Source organism: Vanessa cardui, chromosome 23 (genome assembly GCF_905220365.1).
Source record: "Vanessa cardui chromosome 23, ilVanCard2.1, whole genome shotgun sequence".
In the NCBI taxonomy this organism is placed as follows: Eukaryota; Metazoa; Arthropoda; class Insecta; order Lepidoptera; family Nymphalidae; genus Vanessa; species Vanessa cardui.
The window spans coordinates 5,983,117-6,009,475 of record NC_061145.1 but is presented as its reverse complement, the minus strand read 5'-3'; the positions used below and the strand labels follow the sequence as shown (position 1 = coordinate 6,009,475).

Sequence of the window (26,359 nt, the reverse complement as noted above, 5' to 3'; positions counted from 1 at the left end):
AGTTCAAACCCGAGTTGTATCGAGGAATCTTGATGTACTAAATTTCTGTTTATAATAAATCTTGTGCTAGTCGGGTGAAAATCGAAGTATATCTGTTACTTTATTTTTAAGAAAATTTAAAGAGTTTGGTGTACTTTTTATTGTGTGTGCTTGCCATAGAAGCAACCCTTCCATTTTAAATATCTAAATACGATTTAATCAACGTCATTGCGTGTATAAACAATAGTTTCATTCGGGAATTACGAGCTATTTAATAATGAGTTCCTAATTTCTGTCATTTAATTCGAAATCAAAACGCTGCCAGTTGCTATGTCAGTGCTTACAGATTGTTAGATTATTCAAATTACGTACCGAATTAAAATAGACCTTGTTTGTTATTTATAGTGCTTGTATTTTGTCCGAATAATATTTTACTTGATACTTTATATCCAATACGTTCATTTTTAATTAAGAAACAGCGGTTAGTGAACTTTAATGTGACTACAATTTATATCCATAATTTAATATATGTTGATGTTTTAAACCACCAGAATGTAAGCTTCGTTTATAGACATTGGCACTGTAAGAACTACTAACCATACCTTACATTGCCAATGTGCCAACTTAAACAACCGAACTAAGCTGTTATGTCCCAGTACCTGTATAGTGGTCCGCTCACCCTTCAAATTGGAACACAAAAATACTTAGTATTGCTATTTAAAGATTGAATATCCTGAATGAGTAGGTACCTAACAAAACACAAAAAGGCCTACCACGAACTAAATCAGAATACAGATAAGGAATCTTGTTAGAAAAGCGAGATTTTTTTCCGCAACATATTTAACCACTCTTATATGCAAGTATCCTTTAAATAATATGATAAGAGTATTCAATGTCGTTTATTTTTTTGACATCGTAACAGTTTACAATCCTAATTTTTTAAATGTGTAACTCAATACAGTTTCAAGACGTGCGAACTATTAATCCTTATTGTGCTAATTCAACTTTGCATGGAAATTATTCAGACAGGAAATTTAGTCTTGTACGTTCACTTAAAGAGTTGAAAAAAGTATGTATAGATAGTTTTTTTTTTTTATAATACAGCCTATATCGAACTTGAAATATTATACTATTTGTAAAACAATGCAAAACAAACCACTTCATAATATGGGTATGGTATACAAAACAATTACTGAAAAATGAGAATTTATTTTTAACCTGTGAGCTATATAAGAAATTCACGTATAATATACTACAGGTAATTTATACGTTATATATTATTTATTATTATTTATACGTTATAGAGTCGAGATGGCCCAATGGTTAGAACGCGTGCATCTTAACCGATGATTGCGGGTTCGAACCCAGGCAAGCACCGCTGATTCATGTGCTTAATTTGTCTTTATAATTAATCTCGTGCTCAGCGGTGAAGGAAAACATCGTGAGGAAACCTGCATGTGACAAATTTCATAGAAATTCTGCCACATATGTATTCCACCAACCCGCATTGGAACAGCGCGCCTTTAGCCCAGCAGTGGGAATTTACAGGTTGTTGTTGTATACGTTATACGTTATTTTGTTATTTTTTTTATTCCTTGTTGTATTTTAAGTCTATAATCATAGCTAGCATAACTCTTTATTACCGTAGCACTATCTTGTTTCACGGCCGCCTAAACAGAGGAAGTGTCAATTGATCTCTTAAGATGCGAGTGAATTGTAATGGGACGTCGACTACGTAAATGTTCACATCAATTCAAACGAACCCATTCGTTTCTATCATTAGTGTCTTCACGTCGCATGATATATGACTAACATCGTATATCGCTAGTAATTTACTTTTATTTCGCTAATAATGTCTGTTAACATGATAGACCATGTAAATTATATTTCATCACGAGAAAAGCCAAATAAACAGCATTTGACAGCGAATTGACGCAATATCCTTAGAGCTTGCTTTGTCGATGATATTCACTTCGTTGATATTTGATATTATATGATAGTCATTTCGTTTTGAGAAAAAATGCTAAGTCGACAAAACTGTTATCGAAATTTTAGAAGTAAAATTAAAATTGTTATAACTAGTTAAGGGTAATAGTGTTGTATTTATATATAAATAAATATTAATCATAAATTTAGTATTGCACAATATCAGCTATATTGTGCAATACTAGTAGTAGTAATTAGTAGCAAGTCATCTAAAATACGTAAATTTAAGGCTGTTTTTTATTTTTATTCCTACTTCGATTGGAACAGGCTTTATGGAATGGAACATTCCATTGCTAGATGAAGACTTCATTTTATCTTTAGGAAGAGACTTGACACTCCACCACGCTTTTGGAGTTCGGTTAACCTAGTACAGAAAGACAGAGTATCATTGAAAGTACGGAGATTCTCCATCGTTTCCTTTCGTCTCTGAGCATGAAGTCAAATATAAACATATATAGGCACATGAAAACTCCGCACTGCTTGCCAGTGGAATACTCAGTTAAGATTAATATGTTCTATATACTGGGCCTTCTAGTCGAAGTAATAGATCAATTTGATGGATACTCTTCTCTTACTGTTTTTATCTTTTAGAAAAGTATTATCGACTACTGGCGGTAAGCCAAATGCCAAACACTTTATTGCAACCAATCAATAACGTTGAAAAATATAAATAAATAATATTTTATTAATGAAAGGATATTGGTCTTATATTTTTCTATTGTCAATAAAAAGGATTGTTAAATATTTAAAACTTTAACTGGTCGGTGAAGGAAGACATCGTGAGGAATACGGCATGTTTCGGATAAAGTTTGACCACTTATAGTTCAAATAGTCCACACTGTGGCGGCGTTGTGGATTGGTTGTGCATTTGAAATAAAAATATGATAGAATATGATCGGAATATGAATTCGTAAAGGGTTACACATAAATCAATATGATAAATCAATATCGATAAGCTTTGAAGAAAACAACAAGAGAAATCATCTGATGCCGAAAGACGAGATAAAAATCGAACATATATCAAACAATATCTTTCGAGGAAAAACCGATTTCGATTCGATAATCATGAATCGATAAAACTTACATTTACGTCATGAGATTTAGTACATAAGAGTCGTGTCAAGTAAGCGATAGGCTACTGAAATCTCAATCTAACCATCACTAAGATAATTGTTATCTACGAATATTTATATTAATATTATAGCCCACTCGGCGTACAAAGCATCGGCGAGTCCCACATACGACCCTCCCAACTCTTTTCCACGTGAGGGAAACGCGTAACGCGTTTTCAGGGAACAGGGAGATAAAAAAGGAGATATAGTTAGTTAATATCTCTTATAGTGCCAATGTCTATGTGCCATAGTGACCACTTACCATTAGCTGTCTCATTTCCCGTCCCTTAAACTATTCTAAAACAAGTAAATTTTCACATTGTCCAATTTTCGCAAGCTATAAGCTATTAATCATATCTATCATATTATGTGTATTCTGTTTGTAATTACGACGTTTTCTGCATGTCAGGATATTACATAACGATCTAAAACCCGCTCCGATCCGATGATTGGATATCACAGGTGTTGTAATGGGTAAGAATCCCACACAACTTGGTCGGTTTCTACGGGACCCGGGTGTATTCCGAATATTTCCCCTGTGACCAAAAATACGTTATACGGTCATCTGTCGTTTAATTAATTACAAAAAGAAACAATTCCATTACAAGTACTTTCCCAGAATACTCATACATCTACAGTTTTAGCCGGGTAACTTGTTATTGTTAATAGAGTATTTGTATTTATTTATTGTTCAATAATTCTATTAAATAATTTGACATGAGCCAATTTTTCTGAAAGTACTTATTGCTGTTATTCAAAATTTATAATTAGAAATTGCGAACCACGTTCACCATTGTTTACTACAAGACTTCTAGATAATACCATTCATTACTTGACAATTATATGAGATATATTCTATGATTCCGTCTACAGTCGAGTAGACAAAGGTAATGACGTAAACATATTATCTTTTTGTATAAGGGAACATGGTTAAAACAAATTAAATAGAAATATAAAATTTTACTAACCAATTTAAAAAGTAAAACGAAAGCGTTTTTAATTACACCTTCATTATTATTTTTAGATTATTTAATAGGATTTTTTTTTTAATCTTAACAGCATTCCACCAACCCGCATTGGAAATTCCACCAACCCGCATTGGAACAGCGTGGTGGAATATGTTCCAAACCTTCTCCTCAAAGGGAGAGGAGGCCTTTAGCCCAATAATCAATATTTCATTATTATTGATAATGTAACGTTGTAACGTTGTGTACAATATAGCTTTTTTATCGTCGTTTAAATATAATTTCATCAGATCATGAATTGGATGGAACTAAGGTAAGAATATAAAATAGTTAATATAAATAGTGAAGTTTAAAGTGTATAAGGCTCTTATTTATCTACAGTGTCACGAGTCCGCTCTCAGCGTATCAATTTGTTGACGATTTACTTGCACGAATGAACGTGTGCAAATAAATTCCTAGCATTATCCGTTTGCGCCATTATACTCGTATAAGTGTCAAGTCTTAGAGCAAATGCGCATGGAACTGCGTTATGTGTATTTTGAATGCGTTTACGTTTTTTTTTAATATATTTAACTTGAAATTTTGGTGCCGTTTGCTTCCAATGTATTTGAGAACCTTTTATAGTAATCAATGTTATAATATTACATTAAGTTTCCAACACATTGAAACATGTATATATACATTATATGATTACATTAGTTTCAGATTTCTTTTTTTTTCATATAATAAGTTGCCTATGTTACACAGCGGCTTGTACGTACCATCCACCAACTTTATGTTGTTTTGCAGTGTTCCAGTTTTGTGGTTGAGTGAGCCAAAATAATGTTGTCTTAAATTTTCGCGATTATTACACATACAAATAAAACTAGCTATAACGGATTTGAATCGCGTATATTAATTATTTTGGTAATCCCGACGTTTCGAGCACTTTACAGCGTTCGTGGTCACGGGTAGACAAAATAGCCAAAATAATTTATTGTGTCAAGGTCAACGTTATAACAGATTTTTTTTCTAAATAAAAAAGTAGGTTTTTGTGTTAAAAAGTTGATGTAAAAGAATATGCCACTTCCATTACCGTTTATAGTCTGTGTCAATTCAAATAAATAAACCTCCGTTAGCAAAACCGAGAACACTAAGAGCTTCGTTTCAAATGAAGTACAATACAACCTTCTTGTTGTATTGAAATTTCAAATATAATAGGGCCGAGATCCGGGTTGAGTGATTTTGTTTGATTCATATGGCATTCACTAATATTTGAAGTATATGTTGTTTGTTTGTGTTGGTGTGGCTTATGTAAAAAAATATTAACACACACTAACATCCTTATCTATAGTTTTATTTATGATATATAAGTCATAGTAGTCATTACTTTTTAGGGTTCCGTACGTCTGAATACAAAAACGGAATCCTTATAGGATCACTCGTGTGTCTGTCTGTCAATTATCTCCGAATCTATTAGACCGATTAAGTTGAAATTTGGTACACATATCAATTCCTGTAACCCAAATACAGAGGTGTGACGTGAGCAGATGAAATCTGTATATGGGGGGTCATTTTTGGGGGGGAAGGGGAAAATTAAAAAGAAAAATCTGAAAACTGCATCGTGTGGCATATCAAATGAAAGGTCTTGTTGAGAAGATCTTAAATGTATTTTTTGTCATTTTAAAATAAATGTTTCCAAGTTATTCAAGAAAATAGACGAAAATTGACCATTCCACCCCCCTTATCTCCGAAACTACTGAACCTAAAATTTTGAAAAAAATACAGAAATTAGTTTTCTCCTTATAGATTATAGGAAAACCTATAAGAAGTCCATGATATTAATATAACATGGTAAATCACTCAATATTGTGCGTGCCAACTTACATTTGCAGGTGGAATGTCTGGGAGAACATATTTTTTTAGTTACCACAAACAAATTTGGGTCAGATTTAAAAAAACATGATAGGTAACCCTCTTCACGCGAGTTCAACTCGCACTTGTTTTGTATGGCTTGCCTTTATTCAATTCAATTAAGCCTGTTATCCAGTTGAGAAGAAAGATAGTAGGCGCGTAAATTATTCATTGTACGTCACACAGAGAAAGAAAATATAAAAAGCATAGATTCAGCCTTAATAAAAGAGGCGTACTATTTTGGCCACCTTAACGCTACAAAGAGATCTCTTCCAGATAACCAACGGTCTAGGTTGAGATTGCTCATACAATATGCGGCGGGTGGTGCTGTAATAATAAATAAAATAACATAAATCTATTACTAACACTATTATATATTCTATATACACAAATTATATATCAATTAATAAATTATATAATCAATATATCATCATTTAACCGTATTGAATTATATGTAAAGCTACAAACAATTCGTGGTGGGATTTTCTGCAACCCCTCTGGGTAGGTACAAACCACTCATTATAAATTCTATCGACAAATAGCAATACTTAGTATGTTTGCGTTTCGACTTGAAGGGCGAATGAGCGAGTGTAATTACAGACACAAGGGACATAACAGCATACCTCCCAAGGAGGAGTTTATATTTCTTTATGCTCTTACGCCAATGTCGTGGGGCCAACTTATCATGAGGTGCCCATCTCTCTATTCGTAATTCTTTATAAAAAAATAGTACAATCGGTTCGGAATATGTATCATTAAATGCATTTATCCAGCAATTACCATAGGCATTTTAATTAAATACAATTAAAAATTATTATTAGTCCATCCTCCATGAAAGTTAGCCAAGGAATTCAACTCTTTTTATCATATTTAAATATGACACTAAGCCATATAACTACATTAATATATTTTATTTGTATTTCGTTTCGAAAGTTTGCAAAAACAATATTAGTTCTAACCTTTTAAATGTCGGAACTAAGGCTCCTCATACACATTTCAGCTTAGAAAAGTTGAACTCAAATGTTTTTGAACAATAAACTTTAAATACATACAGACTTTAATAATTCTATTCGAACAAATATTGAGCAATATTTGAATAAACGTAATATATACAATAAAGGCGAATCCATACATATTTATTTAGCTTGAAGATTTGTAAAGGACAAGCTGAAGTAACTTTTATAAAATTCAAAAATCTTTCGCTTATGAATAGTTGGATTGTGTACGAATTTAGAAGGTACCGTTGATTAGCTACTTTTAGATCAACAACAACAACAGCCTGTAAGTTTCCCACTGCTGGACTAAAGGCCTCCTCACCCTTTGAGGAGAAGGTTTGTAACATATTCCACCACGCTGTTCCAATGCGAGTTGGTGGAATGCACATGTGGCAGAATTTCTATAAAATTTGTCACATGCAGGTTTCCTCACGATGTTTTCCTTCACCGCTGAGCACGAGATGAATTATAAAGACAAATCAAAAAAGTCGAGATGACCCAGTGGTTAGAACGCGTGCATCTTAATCGATGATTGCGGGTTTAAACCTAGGCAAGCACCGCTGATTCATGTGCCTAATTTGTCTTTACTATTAGTTTAAAAACATAAAAATACCGGATAATAGGATGAACATTATTTAATATTGTAGAAGGAATCGTAAATTAAATGAGCTAGACATCATAGTTGAATATTGAGTTACATAAAAAGATAAATTTTACTCAAATGCAATACCAGGAGATAGGTAATTTTTTCCATTAAACAGAATGACAGTATTTAAATTATACCATTTTTGTATTATTAGTATTGAGTCGAGGATTCGATTAGTATGAAGGTCCCGATATTATGATAACACTTATCGCTCTCCATTTCAATTTCTTCTGACGTCATCATAAGTCCATAACAATGGTCGATGAAGGATATAACGTTGTTTGACATTATCATACATACATTATTATTGTATTGTCTGACTAAAAATTAAAAATATTAATTAAACAATGTGTATACTAGATAAAATATCAATAATATGCTTTAAAGAATTTCATTTCGATATTTAATTGTACTATAACCACAGCAAATAAAAAAGTAATAACAAAGATTAACAATACATTGAAACAGGGTAACTTTCTTTTGAAGTTGGTTAATAACATAAACACTGGCTCTAGTCAGTTCGTCGGATAAAACAACGCTCTGCCGTGATTTTTCCACATTCCAACTGTAATAATTAACACACTCAAAGGACAATTGACAGATGTGAAATGATTGTGTCAATGACCTTGTCTTTTCTACTGCCTTGTTATGGCAGTGCTGCTTCACGATGTTATTTGCATTTGAAGTACTCGCATTATCTCGTACTGCTTCCTCGATGCGTTTTACATGGAAATTGACTATAAATAAGTTATTAAGTATTGTATCAGATTCTAGAAGTTTCATGATCTTACAACTCATTTTGTTAAGAATATCTTAGTAGTTTAGGTAAGTTTATCTTCGCGGTTTTAATCTTATTAATATTACGCTATACACGCGCGTCTGAATTAATTAAAAACTACTTCTAGTTCATTTTAATGATGAAATGTGTAGTAGGGTTCAGTTCAAAGTTTAAAAGATAATCACGACCTCCGTGGTTTCGTGGGTACGCCACTCTGAGGTCTCGGGTTCGATTCCCGGCCGAGTCGATATAGATTATCATTAGTTTTCTATGTTGTTTTGGGTCTGCGTGTTTGTGGTACCGTCGTTACTTCTGATTTTCCATAACACAAGTGCTTTAGCTACTTACATTGGGATCAGAGTAATGTATGTGATGTTGTCTCTTATTTATGTACATTCTATTTATTATGTGTGTGTGATACAATAAGAAAAATATGTAACATAATTGTGGTTCTTTATTTTATCCACATGAGCAATTTTAAATGAAGCAGACTAAAATACTAGGTAGCTGCGCAAAACGTTCAATCGCTAAACTTCAATATATCTTGCACAAACACAGTTACTATCCTTTCCCTATCGTAGTCCGATGGGATGGCAATCCCACACGATCGGAGAGGTATTATACGCAAGATAAATGGCTGTACCTGCAATACGCTCCAGTTTGATCTTCAAAATATTTACCGTAAATTCGAACAGTATACTATCTATCTTTTAAAGATAATCCACGGTATAAATAAGCGATAATTTAAATTGAATTTATTTGTTTTAAAGTATACTGTACTGTTAAAAATAAATAACATTACTTTATATTAAAATTCAATAAAAAATTTGAATAAATAAGCAGAAGTGAACTGGTCATAAGACATTCGTATAGTATAGAAAAGATTGAAAGATTGCATTAAGCATACATAAAAATAGATATCGTGAAACGTCTTTTTATACTACCTAGTGATTACATGCTTATTATAGTGAGTACTGAAGTTAAGGAAATAAAAGGCTTATTATTATTATTATTATTATATAGTGAGTATAAATCGGAGTATTCCAAATTTTGTCGCCGGAAAAGATAAGATTTTTTTCTTTTATGTTGGTTCTTCAATGTAAAAGTCTGTTTTTACCCTTATTGTATCCGCGTGAAGCCGGGGTTGATAGCTAGTTTAATATAATCGTGATGTGGAGCGTGCAGTCAGATATAGCTCAGTACAAAACGGGCGGATAGATGGCTCGTCACGATATTCCTTGTATTATAAAAATTGTTTCTTTAAAATAAATACATAATTTTCCTTTATTTTAGAACTAGGTTACAGATAACAAACTATGATGGTTTTTAGTTGACGAAAACTTTTTTTACAAAAAAAAACTATTTTTTTTTTATATGAAAATTGTTTTCCTGGAATTTCACTAGACTAGGTCATTTTTTGTGGAATAGGTTGGCGGACGAGCATATGGGCCACCTGATGGTAAGTGGTAACCATCACCCATAGACAATGACGCTGTAAGAAATACATATTAACTATTCCTTACATCGTCAATGCGCCACTAACCTCAGATGCTATGTCCCTTATGCCTGTAGTTACCCAAGTACTTAAGATTTCTATATTCATGAAATATTTTGTATTTAATTAATAAATGTAATTCACTCAAAATAATAAAACCTAAGCTCCTTGTCGGTTCCTTTCGCTACAGTCGTTTTCGAAATGTAATCCGAACCACTGCTAAATTTTAGACTTAATTTATCTTGTAAAATGACTATTCAAATTACTTATAAGAGTTCTTTGATAAAGTACATTGAGAGATAAACTTAAATCTACTGTAAAGCTATTTTGTAAGTACCAGATGTAATTTTAATAAAGTAGGATTATGTAAAATGTATCTTTATATATATAATAATAAAGTCTTATTTATATCATAATGGAAAATATACAGGCAAGATGGTCCAGTAGTTGAAACATCGCGAATTCTAACCGGATATTGTGAGTTCATAGACTTGTAATATGTGATTTATGTCTATAATTCATCTCCTTCCTTCTCTCCTTCATTGTTGATATAGGTTTATTTATTTATTTATTTAACAGTTTATTAAAATTTGCCAGATACAGTACAGATACAAATATATAAGTCACAGGAAAGCAAAATTTAAAAGGTATGCTTATCTATAGGTATTCTTCCAGCATACCCAGAAGAGTGAAAATAGACAGAACAGTGAAAGGTAGACAGGCAAGAGTTTACAATTACAAAATAAAACTAAAACAAATACTAAACTAAAAATGAGAAATATATATAATACATTAAAGTTTACATATATAAATACTTATAATATACATACATATAAATACATATACACTACTTAATATGCCAAAATTAGGAGACTGATAAGAAATGCTCTTTTAACTTCTTTTTAAAAATGTGAATTGAATTAGAAGTGCGAATCGTGCACGGCAGAGCGTTCCACAAACGCGCTGCATGCACTGTGAAAGCGGAGGTGTAAAAATTAGAATTATGAGAAGGGATTTGTAGTAGGAGCTGGACATTAGGACGGCAAGGAGAACCAGGAGGAAGCAAGAACTTGAAACGTTCTCGAAGGTAATTGGGATATAAGGGATTAAAAAGTATATTATAAAGGAGACATAGAACGTGAGTATCCCTGCGAAGACGTATAGGAAGCCACTTGAGCTCGAAATCTAGAGACATGATCAAATTTGCGTAGACCAAAAATGAAGCGGAGGTTCCTGTATGTATAAGATGAAAATCTGCCATATTTTTATCCGTGCGGGTTACATTGAAGCATGGTAAAATGTTGTCCAAGCCTCATCAAACGGTCAGGATTCCTTAGCCCAATAGCAGAATATGTGACCTTTTTATCAAAACAAAATGCCACTCTTTCTTTGAATGATATGATCAAGTTCCCGGTACAGACGCCGAGCAAAACATCGTAAATTTCTCGGACTTTCATTAAACCCAAACGACCTTAATAGGTAGCTGACAGTAATATTTTATTCGTTTCAGCGTCGCTTGTATAAAATTATTAACAACAGCGTACTTTACTTACATTATTCCGTGAAAATTGAATACACGGGCACGATTTTTCACTTATACCCTGGAAATTGTTTTGAATACTTTATTTTTACGCATCAGTAATTATGTATTTCAGAAATCAAAGCAAGGTATGCCGACGTTGCAGAATATACAAATCTGTGTCCGCCGTTTCTAAACTGCGATTTATATTCCTGTACTACGACAGCAATTTTAATGAAGTTCAAATGGCGTAACATGTTTAACGGATATTATTATTTATGATATAGATAGATAGGACGACTGGCAAATGGTGGTAAGTGGTCAGCACCGCCCATAGACATTAGACAAGAAATATTATGAATTGTTTACATCGTCAATGTGGCAACAGCTTGGGAGCTAAGACGCCCCATGCCTGCACTTACATTAGCTCACTCACCTTTCACACCGTAACACAATAATACGAAGTGTTTTTGCTTGGGGATAGAATATATGATAAGTCACTAGTAGCTGCCTAGATGGGTGTGTACAAAACAATACAACCAAAAAAATATGGTGGTAGGGTTGCCTATTCGTAAACAGAAAGAGATATAAGATTTTTAGAAGGTTTACTTTGTTTATGGTTTATGTACTGATATTAATTATGACCAACTCATAATTAACTTTTTAAATGAAGAGAATTTTGGACTAAAACAGGTCGGCCTGAAGCCTACCGAATACTTTGATGCCGCGAAAAACGGCACAGACCACAAATTAATATGAAGGGAATTATGTGTATCAGATTAAAGTATTAATCGTGGGCTCAAACCCATTTATACGCCTTAGGCTATATTAAATTGTTTATCACTACATAGTATAAAACAAAGTCGCTTTCTCTGTCCCTATGTCTCTTCAAGCTAAAGCTTTAAAACTACGTAAAGGATTTTGATGCTGTTTTTTTAATAGATAGAGTGATTCGAGAGGAAGGTTTTGGTTATACATGGACAATATAGTAAAGAAACACTGATAATTTTAGAAGTATCTAATGTGATGTCGTAAATAAACAAATACTGTAGTACATTTAGTATCAGTTTTGTAGCCGTGCGAAGTTTGGGCGGGTCGTTATTATTAAAAAAAGAACAAAGACATTGTTACTGATCAAGGAATTCATTGTAAGCTAAGCCTCTGAATAGTTTGAAATTCTGTGAAAATTCCACTACAGCGGTAGAGTTGATTGCAATCGATTGGGGGTATTGTTTCAAGACTTTCGTCACGGCTAACCGTGGACACACATAACTGTGTGAAAAAATTGAAATATGATCCATAATAATACATGTTTACAACATGTTGTTAAAGAACAACAATATTTGCATAATGTAGATCAAGCAAATTTAACGTCACAAAAAATTAAAATAGTGAAATGAAACTACTTCGTATTCTGACGTAGTAATTCATTATTATGCTTAAAAATAATTAAACTATCTAATATCTTGGTGGTAGGGCTTTGTGCAAGCCCGCCTGGGTAGGGACCACCCACTCATCAGATATTCTACCGCTAAACAACAGTATGCAGTATTGTTGTGTTCCAGTTTGAAGGGTGAGTGAGCCAGTGTAACTACAGGCACAAGGGACATACCATATTAGTTCCCAAGGTTAGAGCGCATTGACGATGTAAGGAATAGTTACTATTTCTTACAGCGTCATTGTCTAAGGATGATGGTGACCACTTACCATCAGGTGGCCCATTTGCTCGTCCGCAAACCTATCCCATAAAAAAAAAAAACTTTATAATAATAGTCTAGTAAATGACTTATTGTTTGGTCAAAAGTGTGCACTGGTATATTCCATTGCCATAAATGTATTTTCTATCATTTAGGCATTATCTTTTGGTAGAAATACTCTGAGTAAATTGCGACTTTAGTTATATACCGACATAGAGCACACACATAAAATTATGCTTCCATGTGTGTGATATTTACTAGTCATGTAAAAGTAAGATCTAGATATTTGAGGTCGAAATTTGTACCAATATTATTATTATTGTATTATATTTTTATTTATCCTATATTTTACGTTATATCAAATAAATAATATCGTTTTTAGCAATCTCATGGCTATATTCGAGCAAAAATAGTATTTATGCGCTGAAAAATAAAGACGATAATATGAAGGCGCTTCCTTACTACCTTTCTTCTCTTATTGTATGTGATATATATTAATGTTTTCAAAAGCCTAAGGCTAATGATTGTATTGTTAATATAATCCGTTAACATGGCTTTTGTATGTCGAATATGCCGAAATTACATATGATATGGATGTTGTTAATTTAAACATAGGCTTATATATTTACATTATATACTATCTATACAATGCTAACATTATAGGGGGTTAGTTTTGGTTGTTTGATAACGCTAATATCTGATCTGACTGTCATATATAAAACAAATGATTTAGATAATGTTATTGAGAACTAATACTGCGAATTACTAAGATCATATGACTGTCATAAGATCATAAGATTGTTTAAATGATTAACTACTGAGTTTCTTGCTTCTCGGTTGTATCTACTTTCTGAACCGGTGGTAGCTTCACTTAATTGTAAAATTAATGATTCAAAAGTGCTTGTGCCTACTCGAATAAAGTTATTTTAATTTTTGATGTGTCACTTTTTTGAATAAGGATTTTAATTGCATCATTTTGACTAGTTTTACCTTCGGCTACCTTTATTTAGGAGATAGGTCGTTAACTGTTAGGCATCAAAACTACTTTCAAAGAACCAATGAACTTACCACTCAAAAGTCCATTTTTTCGCGAATAATAAATGAATGTAATGTTATTTATCTGATTAATTTAATATATAGTTACTATATGTCATTTGCCCAGTGGTTAGAACACGTGAATCTTAACCGATGACTTCGGGTTCAAACCAGGCAAGCACCACTATATATAGTATATGCTTAATTTATGTTTTTAATTAATTTCGTGCTCGGCAGTGAAGGCAAACATCGTGAGGAAACCTGCATGTGTCTAATTTCATCGAAATTCTGCCACATGTGCATTTCACCAACCAGGCTGTTACTTTATGCCATTAGAAAAACAAAAAATAATAAGTTGCCAATTTTTTCAAATTATAAAGTGCCTACTAGTTTCGCACATGTAGAATTTAGTTGTAATCAATAAAAAAAAAATTCTTCCTTGGGGTCAAGGCATGTTTCATACCAATTCTCATTAATTTTGATTTAGAGTTTGAGACAAATTAACGATTATCTAATTAAAAATTGTGATTAATCTCTTGTAAGTCACTACGTGTCTATTTCTCGATTTTCTATCAGTGACATATTCTTTATCAGACATTCTTGTTACCATCTGAAACGGAATGTAATTCACGGTTCAGTCTGCGAAGGATACTTCGATATAATTTATCAAATCAAACTTGTCAGATTCATTTATCAGATGTACGCTATTTGAGCTCAGTTTAAACTTTGTTCATTTCGATAATCATTTACCTTGCAATAACATACTTTCTCTTACTTTGCAATGACCAGCTCTTTACAATATTCACTTAATACAAAGAAAATAAAGAATTTCTATATGTAATATAGAACCATATGACAGTAACTGTTCAAAAATCGAATAAGTTTTTTTCTAAGTTATGTTTATCTATAACTGTTTTGAAATTTCTCTTGTATTAACGAATTATCTTGATTAACTTTGTTTTTGGGCATTTATGTATTTATTAAGTAAATGTTATGTTTATACTTACATGTCTGCCGTAAATATGTTAATTAATGTTTATTTTACGTAGCATATATATTGACTTTGAATTACAAAATTAATTTCACACGCGTACTATACTGTTTGAAAATGATTAAATTTGCATTGAATTCGATTGTATATATTTCGAGAGTTTTGATTGAACTTTAAAAATGTATATAAGAGTCGTTAAGTGCATCTATACATAGTATAAAACGCAAAATATGTCGCTTACCGTTGTCTGTTCCTATGTATGTTTAGATCTTTATAACTACACAACTAATTTTGAAGCGGTTTTTAATAGATATATTGATTCAAGGAGAAGGTTTATGCGTAAAATATATGTACAATCACATAAGTTTTCTGAAGTGATGTCTAAAGTTATATAAGTTATACTATGTACATATAAGTGCAATCTATTCGAGCCTTTCTTGTCTCAACGATCAAAAATCAGCGGTATCTCCTCTGTGATGACGAGATATCAGTTATAAAACAATTGTGTAGTCTTGACATATGATTGAATTTAAAGCATTTTACATATAAGCAAGAGCTAGCTAATATATGTAACGCGGACATGAGATATGAGATCTCGAGCCATTTAATTTCCTCCCTGCCGTGAATCAGGGAGCTCATCTATAACTAGCACTACAAATCATTTGCAGAAACTAGCGTGCGAGGGACGAGCGTGTTTTTTATGATATATGTGGACGGTTATTGATCATCTTACCACTTACCAGGTCACCACCACCTATTGACAAGTGAGAACTTTAATCATACCTTAAATCACCAACGCACCAAAACCTTGGTAACAAAAATGTTTTTGCTGGAATTGTCATTCATAAATACTTGTATAAGCTATTTGAATATTATAAACTCCAGTAGTTTTCCTGTCAAAATGTACAAAAATGTAGCTGAAAACATGTTGCGCCGTTGGTGCTTTGTTCGAATTCTTTCTGGTTCCATCCCATAGGATTACGAAAGTGAGGAAAAATAGGGGCATCTTGTATTGTCACACACACTTTTGCAGTAGTTGGTTAGTTAATTGGTAGTTTTTCTCGTAGTTGGTTAGTTACGTTGAAATTGGTCGCCGTTGAAAAAAAATGTCTGGATAAAATCATCATCTTCGTATTTGATATCGATATACATATACTCAGGCTTGTAATATAAGCCCACCACTTAAAAGCACGGAAAACCAAATTTGGTCGTGCACTCTACGTAATATGTAAAGTGGTTTTATGGATTTCCTGTGACACAAATATGCGGGGTCAACTAAAAGTCACGGAGGCGAAAATAATTAATGCACTCCTAATTTGAGAATTTGTCGAACTTATGAGAGTTAGAACTACACTGTTATGTAGTCCGCGCGACTACCTCAGTGTAATTGTAGTATTTCTTTTGTTTTATTTCTCAATTCTCTGAGAATATAATCAGAATACATTATATATACATGCCCATCTGAATTATACAATTTCATGCGACTCTTTTTTATACAAATTTTAAATGCATTTTCAAATTAATAATTATTAAGCGTATTTGTAGTGGTAGTGTTGGATCCCGCGGGTGATATGAAATAAAGTGCTGATTATAGGACTTTATATATTTGGAACCGTGTATAACTTTATTATACAACTTCTATGTATCTAAGTGTTATCGTACACACACACGTCCGTGGCAATGACATCTGTATTAGTTATACCGGCAATGCCAATGCAATGCCAACTGTGGGTCTAAAGTCATTGACCCTTGAGTCTGACGTATTTCGAAGGAACAACTTATCTAGCATTAATTAGGATTTATTCGTTAGTACAGATAGTAAAAATAATATAAATCGTGCAATTGATATAAACAATAAGTACATTAAAAGAAATAAAAAATACATAAACTTTGTTATTTTTGTAGTTAATTTTATTTATGACTTTATTTTTATTATTACAATAATTTGAACGTTCTAAATAGCTAAGTTACTAATTAGATCGGTTTAAAATTAAACAAAGTAGTATCTTAAAGTTAGACAATTTGTTTAACGTTACAGACGAAAGATTCAATTAACATATTTTTTTGCTATGGTTTTTAGAACAGTAGTAATTAGTTCTTTCAACAATTCATAATACTCATAATATCTTAATTATGTTCATCAATTATAACGAAATCTGTAGACTGATAAGAAGTTCAGTGACATTGAAAGATTATACACTTCCTTATCAACTCATCTGCGTTACAATGTAATACTTGTTTAAAATATTTTTTTAATTTAATTTTTTTTACACACATTTTATACGCAGATTCTGCTCCGCATTCATATTATCTTACAACGATTAAATACAGCAAAAAAAAAACACAAGCAAATATTAAAACATATATTTTGTTTTGAAATATAACGCCTTCGAATAGTGTTCATAAAAATATTTAATCATTTGTTACAATATTTTATAATACTATTGTGTAGTAATAGTTCGTGTAATATTATTAATAATCTTTTTTTTATTCAATATGTATCGGTATTTAAGTCCTGACTTAAACTGACTAACTGCCTGGCCACGGGAAATTCGCGGACGCGAATATTCGCGCGATGCGAACGGCGAAGCGTCTTGAGAATGAAACAAACGTATAGCAATGTACACGCTTCGCCGTTCGCACTTTTCCGTGGCCAGGCGGTAATACATCTGGAACTTGGTCCCACTAAAGTACACACATAAGATACTTGTAAATCTGTCTAGCCGTTTAGAGGAGATCAGTCACATACATGTATCTGAATACGAACATCTTGATCAGCTGTAGGAAGCTACGCTTTTGGAAATCTGGGCTTAATTTAAAATATCAAACAGATTTTACTAAGTGAGCTTTGTTGAAAAATAGTTAAAAATTAACCAGAAAACTATTTTTTTTCAATCAAATAAAATGTATGTAATAATACGATAGCGCTTATTATTTTGAAGACATTGCATACGATATTATTATTTTATAAAATTGGTTTTATAGCAAAATTTATTTATACTGAGTAAATAAAATATAAGCAATCGAATTTTAAAATATTGACTAGAAGCATGATGGAATGGCGGCACGAATGCTGGCTGCATTCTCCCAATGAATCTCAATTCCTAATCTCAATTCATATCTACGACTAAATTATATTCGACGACATCCGTGGTCGAATGGTGTGTACACCGGTTTTCATGGGTACGCCACTAAGAGGTCCCGGGTTTGATTCCCGGCCAAATCAATGTAGATTATCATTAGGTTCCTATGTTGTCTTAGGTCTGGGTGTTTGTGGTACCGTCGTGGTACCGTCGAAAATTCTGATTTTCCATAACACAAGTGCTTTAGCTACTCACATTGAGATCAGAGTAACGTATGTGATGTTGTCTAATATTTATTCATTTATTTATAAATATATACTGTATTCCATATTTAAAAATTGTAATCATTACCAAAATCGCAGACACTGACAGTTAATAATTCCCAGAGATTCCTGCAGTAGCACAGCGTGAAAGAGTCACTTAAAAAAGTATTTCCAATTGATACTTGACACTTGACATCATTCCCGAGAGAATAAATTCACTTTTGAGTGACTGGTTCTTTCTTTAGAGTCATATTTTAATAATACTTCAACTCATTCAATGATAGAGCTCGGGAAAGCCTATTTCAACGTGATCCATCTACTTATACGTCAACATCAATATTTCGTTTAGAGGCGAGTAAGTTCGTGTATAGTACCACAGAACATAGATGTAGCATCGGCAAAATTAAAACCGATTACTGCCGATTTACGCAACCAATAGAAATAGCTCCCTATCGCGCCATTCGACGCTACTCGTCGCTATAGATTCTCGCGTCAGTTCAACCCGAGAAAACAAATCGACGTGTCAAATTGACGAATATATTAGGCCATATGATATTACACGTTATTAGGTTTGTGTAAAGATCATATTCACATAAGAAGTAAATATTGATAATTTGGGATGGCGTACTTAATTTGATCGGTTTTACGAATTTTGTCGATGCTACATCTAAGTTGTGTCGTACTATAATGTCCGATGTAATTAACTCATGATAATACTTTAAGAAGTGGTAATTATCTATGTGCTTAAATAAACAATCAACATCACCCCATGTGTTCGTATGTCTATTTTACTAATATACTTAGATGGATTACAATCATGTCCTCAGATCGTGAACTAATCTTATTAATTGTAATGAAAGATCAAAGTAATTAATTATATAAACAGTAATAACTACTAATCATAAGTATTAATAATTAATTGCTTATGTTCTTAGATACATCATTTTAATCTATTGAGAACTATCTGTAGTACATTTATTATCAGCTTTGCACCCGAGCGATCGGGTCGCTAGTGTGTAATATATAAGTATTTAATAATAGTAATATTTATTTGTTACCATATTAAAATCAATAAACATTTATTTAATTTTAATCGTTTAAAATCATAACACAACATAACATCCTGCTATAATATACCCACATATATAAAAAAATATATATCATAAGATACAAAGTAATAAATTCATTATTCTAGAACATAACGAATAATATCGATGATGAATAAATTAAAAATTATATCATATCACATCAAGCTGCAAAATATCCGTATTAATTTCGACTTTGGAATCTAATTAAAATTTGGCTGTGACGTCACGACGTGATCGACCTCCCGACCTACGAACAAACGACCAACAAACGCGTTAGGGCACTCGATTGATGTAAGGCATTGATCTTAATAAATATAATAATTCACTATATAATAATTATTCCTATAAGAAAACCAACTAATAAATATGGGTTACAATGAATAAAAACAAAGAATTATGTTTTTTTGTTTTTTATTAGATTTTGTTGATTTAAACAGTTAAATATAAATAAACAGATATGATCGCCAGAGATTATTTTAAACCGACTTCTAAAAAGTAAACATTTTATTCATATAAGAATTAATAACATTCAATGCTTAAATATATACAAATATGATCTAAAACTAGTTACTATATACATCTTGACCGCGTGGAATGGTGGCAAGAATGCTAGCAGCATTTCCCCGTTGAATCGCAATTCCGATCCTCTGGGCAAAAAACGAACCAGCCCTCCTGTCACCAGTGGAGCCAATGAGGCGAGGTGTTATGCTTTTGATAAAGCTTTTTAATGAACCTTCTAAAAAAAGAGGTTGTCAGTTCGACATGTATGTAACATTGTTAGAATTTAATTATGTATGAGTATAATGATTCATTTAGGCTTGCAAGCACATGGGTTTAATCTCAAAAAATAAAAGTAGTATTAAAATCAATTTTTTAATTTAAGTTAAGGCATATTTCGATTTAGGGACCAGTGTAACTTTCATTAAAATCTGTCGAGTAGTTTAAAATATATATATGGTTTTTATATTATATACACTAGCTATTTTTAATATTGATTTTTTTATTTATCATCATCACTTTAATAATATAAAGCGTTTAGTTATACGAGCTGAGATGGACCAGAACGCTTGCATCTTCACCTATGATAGCGGGTTCAAATCCACCCAAGCCGCATTGAATATTCATGTGCTTAATTTGTGTTTATAATTCATCTCATGCTTAGCGGTGAAGGAAAACATCGTGAGGGAACCTGCATGTGTCTAATTTCATAAAAATTCTGCGACATGTGTATTCCGCCAACCCGCATTGGAACAGCGTGTTGGAATGTGTTCCAATCATTCTCCTCAAAGGGAGAGGAGGCCTCAGCCCAGCTGTGGGAAATTAACAGGCTGTTACTGCTACTGTAGTTATACGCACACATAACTGCATGAGACAATACCATGCCGTTTGTCATTATATAATAAATCGTATACCTACGAGTCAGTATTACCGTTAACAAGTCACGTCAACGATCTTTTACATCCAGAAATATTCAAAATAAACTTTGCTAAAAACTCAGATACAAGAGCTCTTTGAAGATAAAGGAACAGTATTCAAATATATTCCATATAAGTCTCTCCGCGTTTCCTATTTTATTTCTGTTACACATTGTAATTTAACGTGAATTATTTATATGAGAACTATCATGTGAACCGATGTTAAATATTCAGTATCCAATCGATTTGGGGGCGAATTGTCTAAGGATTCTCCTTCAAGACTTGCTAAGTCGATTATAGTGATAATCAAACTTGTCAACATCCTACTTGGCAAAAGCCTACTGTTTATCGGTAGAAATAATGATGAATTGTTTAAGTGATAGAGATTAATCTATATTAATATTTACGAATATTATAAATCTATAACTAAATCTGTTTGTCTGTCGTTCTTTCACGACCAAGCCGTTGAATCGAATTTCATGTGGTATGAAGCAAACTCCAAGAATGGACATAGGGTAAGTCTAACACGCGAACACCCAAGCGAAGCCGGAGACTACTAGAACAAACAACAACAACAGCCTGTAAATTCCCACTGCTGATCTAAAGGCCTCCTCTCCCTTTGAGGAGAAGGCTTGGAACATATTTCACCACGCTATTTCAATGCGGGTTGGTGGGTGGTGGTGATACACAAGGGGCAGAATTTCTATAAATTTGACACATGCAGGTTTCCTCACGATGTTTCCTTCACCGCTGAGCACGAGACGAATTATAAACACAAATTAAGCACATGAAACAGCGGTGCTTGCCTGGGTTTGAACCCGCAATCATCGGTTAAGATGCACTCGTTCTAACTACTGGGCCATCTCGGCTCACTACTAAGTTTAAATATATATATATATATATGCAACAATTTCATATCAATTGATTTCACGTTCGCAAAGTCTAATAACTTCCGAAAACGATCGTGAATCTGATCATGTCAAGTGCTTGGAAATAATGATTGCAATTTGTTGTTGTTAATGCTAATTTTTCTTATTGATATAATTAAGTTTAATTGGCCAGAATGTCATCTCGCTCGAATTTTTAAAAATTACTCGTTCAAACGGGTATATAATTCTATTGAAAAGGAAACTTACGTATGTAGGAATTAATTCTAATACATGGGTACCCATCAAACTGCATAGCCGCTGCCCCGAGCGGGGAACCTCGTCTCAACCAGTAAAATATTTACTTTCAGTTTTCTTAACTTGTCTCTCTCATACACACACATGCAAAAACACATAAACACGCGCGCGCACATACGCATATTGTAAATGAATCACTAACACTCGAAATATTTCGAAGACTCTGGCTTGTCTGGATTTCAAAACTTTATTTATATTTTTGGCCTAGTAATAACGTTGAAAGTAGTAAAAGTTTGGCGTGAAAACTAATATTTCGCTTAAAATCCGTGATAAATGTATAAACAAAATTCAGCGTTAGACTAGTTTGGGCTATATTTGGAACCAGTTTTTGTGTAGTTTCTAGGACATTTTTTCTTCTAATTAGGAAATGTATGTTATGTAACGCCTATGTTAAGATAAATATCTGTATTTCAGAGATTTTCATCGTTCACGTATTTTAGTAACAAAATTGTCGAGTTTTTCAAAATTATTGTTTATTCTTTATTACCATAAGAATTGTGAACATTAACTTTTTAAATGAATCGAAAACGAAATTTTAGCAAATATCCGTACTACTATAATAAAGATGTAAAGTTTGTTTATTGATCGTGCTAATAAAATTGTGAGGAAATATTTGTCCAATTCAAAAAACAATTAATCTATACATGCTACAACCGATATCCCCTTTGGCACTACTATATACTACATCTACTAAACTTACTGGTATATAACTTTTCTTTACTCGTATATACATTTATGTACATGTGTAAAGTAAAGTAACAGCCTGTAAATTTGCCACTGCAGGGATAAAGGCCTCTTCTTCCATTAAGAAGAGGGTTTGAAACATATTCCACCATGCTGTGCGGGTTGGTGGAATGTTTGTGTGGCAGAATTTCGATGAAATTAGACACATGCAGGCTTCCTCACGATGTTTTCATTCACCGCCGAGCTCGAGATGAATTATAACACAAATTAAGCACAAATATAAAGTGGTGCTTGCCTGGGCTTGAACCCGCAATCATCGGTTAATATGCACGCGTTCCCAGTGGTTACTGGGCAATCTCAGCTCTATGACACGTTGACGTATTTTACACGAATGATATGTAAAAATCGGAACCCCCTAATACCCTCCAACCGTCCTCTGTGTAAATCGATAAAGTTGTATAAAAATAATTCGTAAAGAACTACAACCTTGATCGACAGTGTTTAAATATAAAACAACCGATTATTACGAGTTAAATCAAACAACATTGCTGACTTTCTATGTGCTTAATTTGTGTTTACCAATTCAACACCTTATTGTGTTAAATAAAATTCTGACTCATCCAGCAATTGGCATCAAGAGGTCTGAAGGCCTAAGGACACTTCTAGAATATAGACCATCTGTTACTTTTACTGAGCCAGAAGGGTACGTAAGCAAAATGATTTCACCCAGATTAGCGCTATTATTTCGTAGTGATAATAAATGTTCTAGACATAACATTTCATCTCTAATATCTTTAGAAGGATTAAAACCAATTCGAAATTATAATCTGGCTTCCCCATCTTAACTCCACGTTAGTATAACAGTCAGTGAAACTGTGTTATATTTGTGCATAAATTAGAAGATCTAAGAACTTAATATGTTTTGACGACCTCTGTGGTCGAGTGGTGTGTACACCGGTTTTCATGGGTACGCCACTCTGAAGTCCCTGGTTCGATTCCCGGCCGAGTCGATGTAGATTACCATTAGTTTTCTATGTTGTATTGGGTCTGGGTGTTTTTGGTACCGTCGTTACTTTTGATTTCCACAACACAAGTGCTTCAGCTACATACAATGGGATCAGAGTAATGTATGTGATGTTGTCTCATATTTATATTTATTTATTTAATATGTTCAAGTTTGAGTTTTTATTGTATATTTAAAATATATCCGAACGAAATACAACGACAGACAGAATCTTCTATGTATCAATATAAGGACACGATACTCTAATATATTATTACTGTGAACACGAACGATTTTACCATAAGCTACTTAATTTTCTTGTAATTATTTGATAGTGTAGTAATACTATAACTAAAATATACCTCAAAAAATATGTTTATTAAGACTAAGTGATTTGGTAGTTCTCTTTTTCTCTCTTAGGCGCTATTTTTAGATTCCTCGTATATACTTGTTTCTTATCCTATCTATCCCCGTAATCCACACATCCATCTTATCTCATCTCTGCTACATGCAATATATTTTCATCATTCTTCACAACCTCGCGTTGACATGACAACTGAATAAGGATTTGTAGAATTTGCACTTTATTTGAATATAACCAAAAACTATGAGTAATAAAAATATTGATGAATATAAAAAGACCTTTGTTGTTTATAAATAAATATATTTTTTTCTACATATTTTTTAAATTTTCTTCGTCGATTCAAACCTTAGAATTTGGGATATTTATCCAGCTGATGTGAAAATACCAAACTAGCAAAATATTATTTCGACGAATCTTTTCCTGTTCAATGATTCACTTACATTATTTCCTTATCATTTTTAATACTGCTTATTATTTATCCTGTAACCAAATCTTTAGACGCGTATTGTATTATGATAACATTAAACACTTAAGAACATCTTGTTTGCAATAATTATTATTTCTGTTAAGTTTTTCATTTTACTATAGTTCGATTCTTTAAGAATTCACTTCGTATATCACTTGTGAAATGTGGTTACATTTCATGTGAGAGAGAATTCCATGATCATGAATTAAGGTTGACTTATAGTGCGTAGATAACATATGCCAATAAATTATGTATATTGGCTTATATTGTTTATCGGCCAACGGAAACAGTGGAATGACGACCAGGATGTAGGATGAAAGAATTATAATAGACAATTTCTTTTTAGGTATTTTATTTTCCGAAACGATATACACCAAAAACTAATGAGTAAGTGTTACGCCATATTGCGTAATATCCTCTTGAATTTTAGCTGTGACAGTTAATATCATATAAAAACCGACTATGCATAGTAGTCTAAGCCTGAGAGAGGAACTGTTTCTTTCTCCCTCACTCTCAGTCAGGTACTGCAATCCGGTACAACCGGAGGCAGATAAGGCATAAGATTAAGGCTTTACCTGCTTTACGTGACATGGGCTTAAAACAACAGCCTTCGGAGGTCAGATCCCGGATCCGGAAGCTACTATTTTTAAATAACATAAATTATAAATAATAATATAAAGTTATTTGTTACGTTGTTTTATATAATAATTACTAAAATGTTATGTTTCATAAATGTAATATTTATGTTATTAGTATATCTATTTAGTTTTCTATTTGTATGTTATGCGTTATCTATAATACTTTAAGCGAATATTTTTTGTAAACTTTCACGAAAACGTCACTATAATAAATATTTAGATTCGAGTTTACTCTTTTCATATTCATTAAATAATTTATTTACTATACACACTAATTTGGTCTATCATTTCATTCTACTATAGTTTAATTCTATATAATTTTATTGGAAACATTCAGTGATTTTATAAAGATACCTAATTGGATTATCAATGATAGCAATATTTGAATTTGGAATTGCGCGTTTTGATTGGGTAGATTTCTGATAGTAGCCACAATGATTGGTCCAGACGCTAGCTTGTAAGACTATTGACTGTAAGGTCTTGGGTAAAGTCTCCTGGTGCAATTAAAAGCCATTTTTGGCCTTTATTTATAAGAAATTATGAATAATTACGTTGATGAGTACTTAAAACGATTAGATATGTGATTGAACTCGTCCCAGCTGTATCTGATATGCCGACCTATCAGAATTTATGATTGAACGGAAAACTGGTGGAGTGTGTAATTTCTATGCTATTATTGGCTAGTTGATATTTAAAATGTATGAATGGTCTATATTATAATATTATAAATGTGAAAATAAATCTGTCTCTCTGTCGCTCTTTCACGACCAAACGGCTGAACTGAATTTAATAAATAATAATAATAAATATGAGACAACATCACATACATTACTCTGATCCCAATGTTAGTAGCTAAAGCACTTGTGTTATGGAAAATCAGAAGTAACGAAGGTACCACAACCACCCAGACCCAAGACAACATAGAAAACTAATGATAATCTATATCGACTCGGCCGGGAATCGAACCCGGGACCTCGGAGTGGCGTACCCTTGAAAACCGTTGTACACACCACTCGACCACGGAGGTCGTCAAAATTGATAATGATAATTGTGAATGAAATTTGGTATGATGTAAGCTTA

At 32.6% G+C, this 26,359-nt stretch overlaps 1 protein-coding gene across 1 annotated transcript in view; it reads left to right on the top strand.

The window, feature by feature from the left end:
• The window catches only part of LOC124539748 (5-hydroxytryptamine receptor 1-like), a 163,161-nt gene that overhangs the window by 24,790 nt on the left and 112,012 nt on the right, over nucleotides 1-26,359 (top strand). The gene's annotated exons all lie outside the window — the stretch shown is intronic.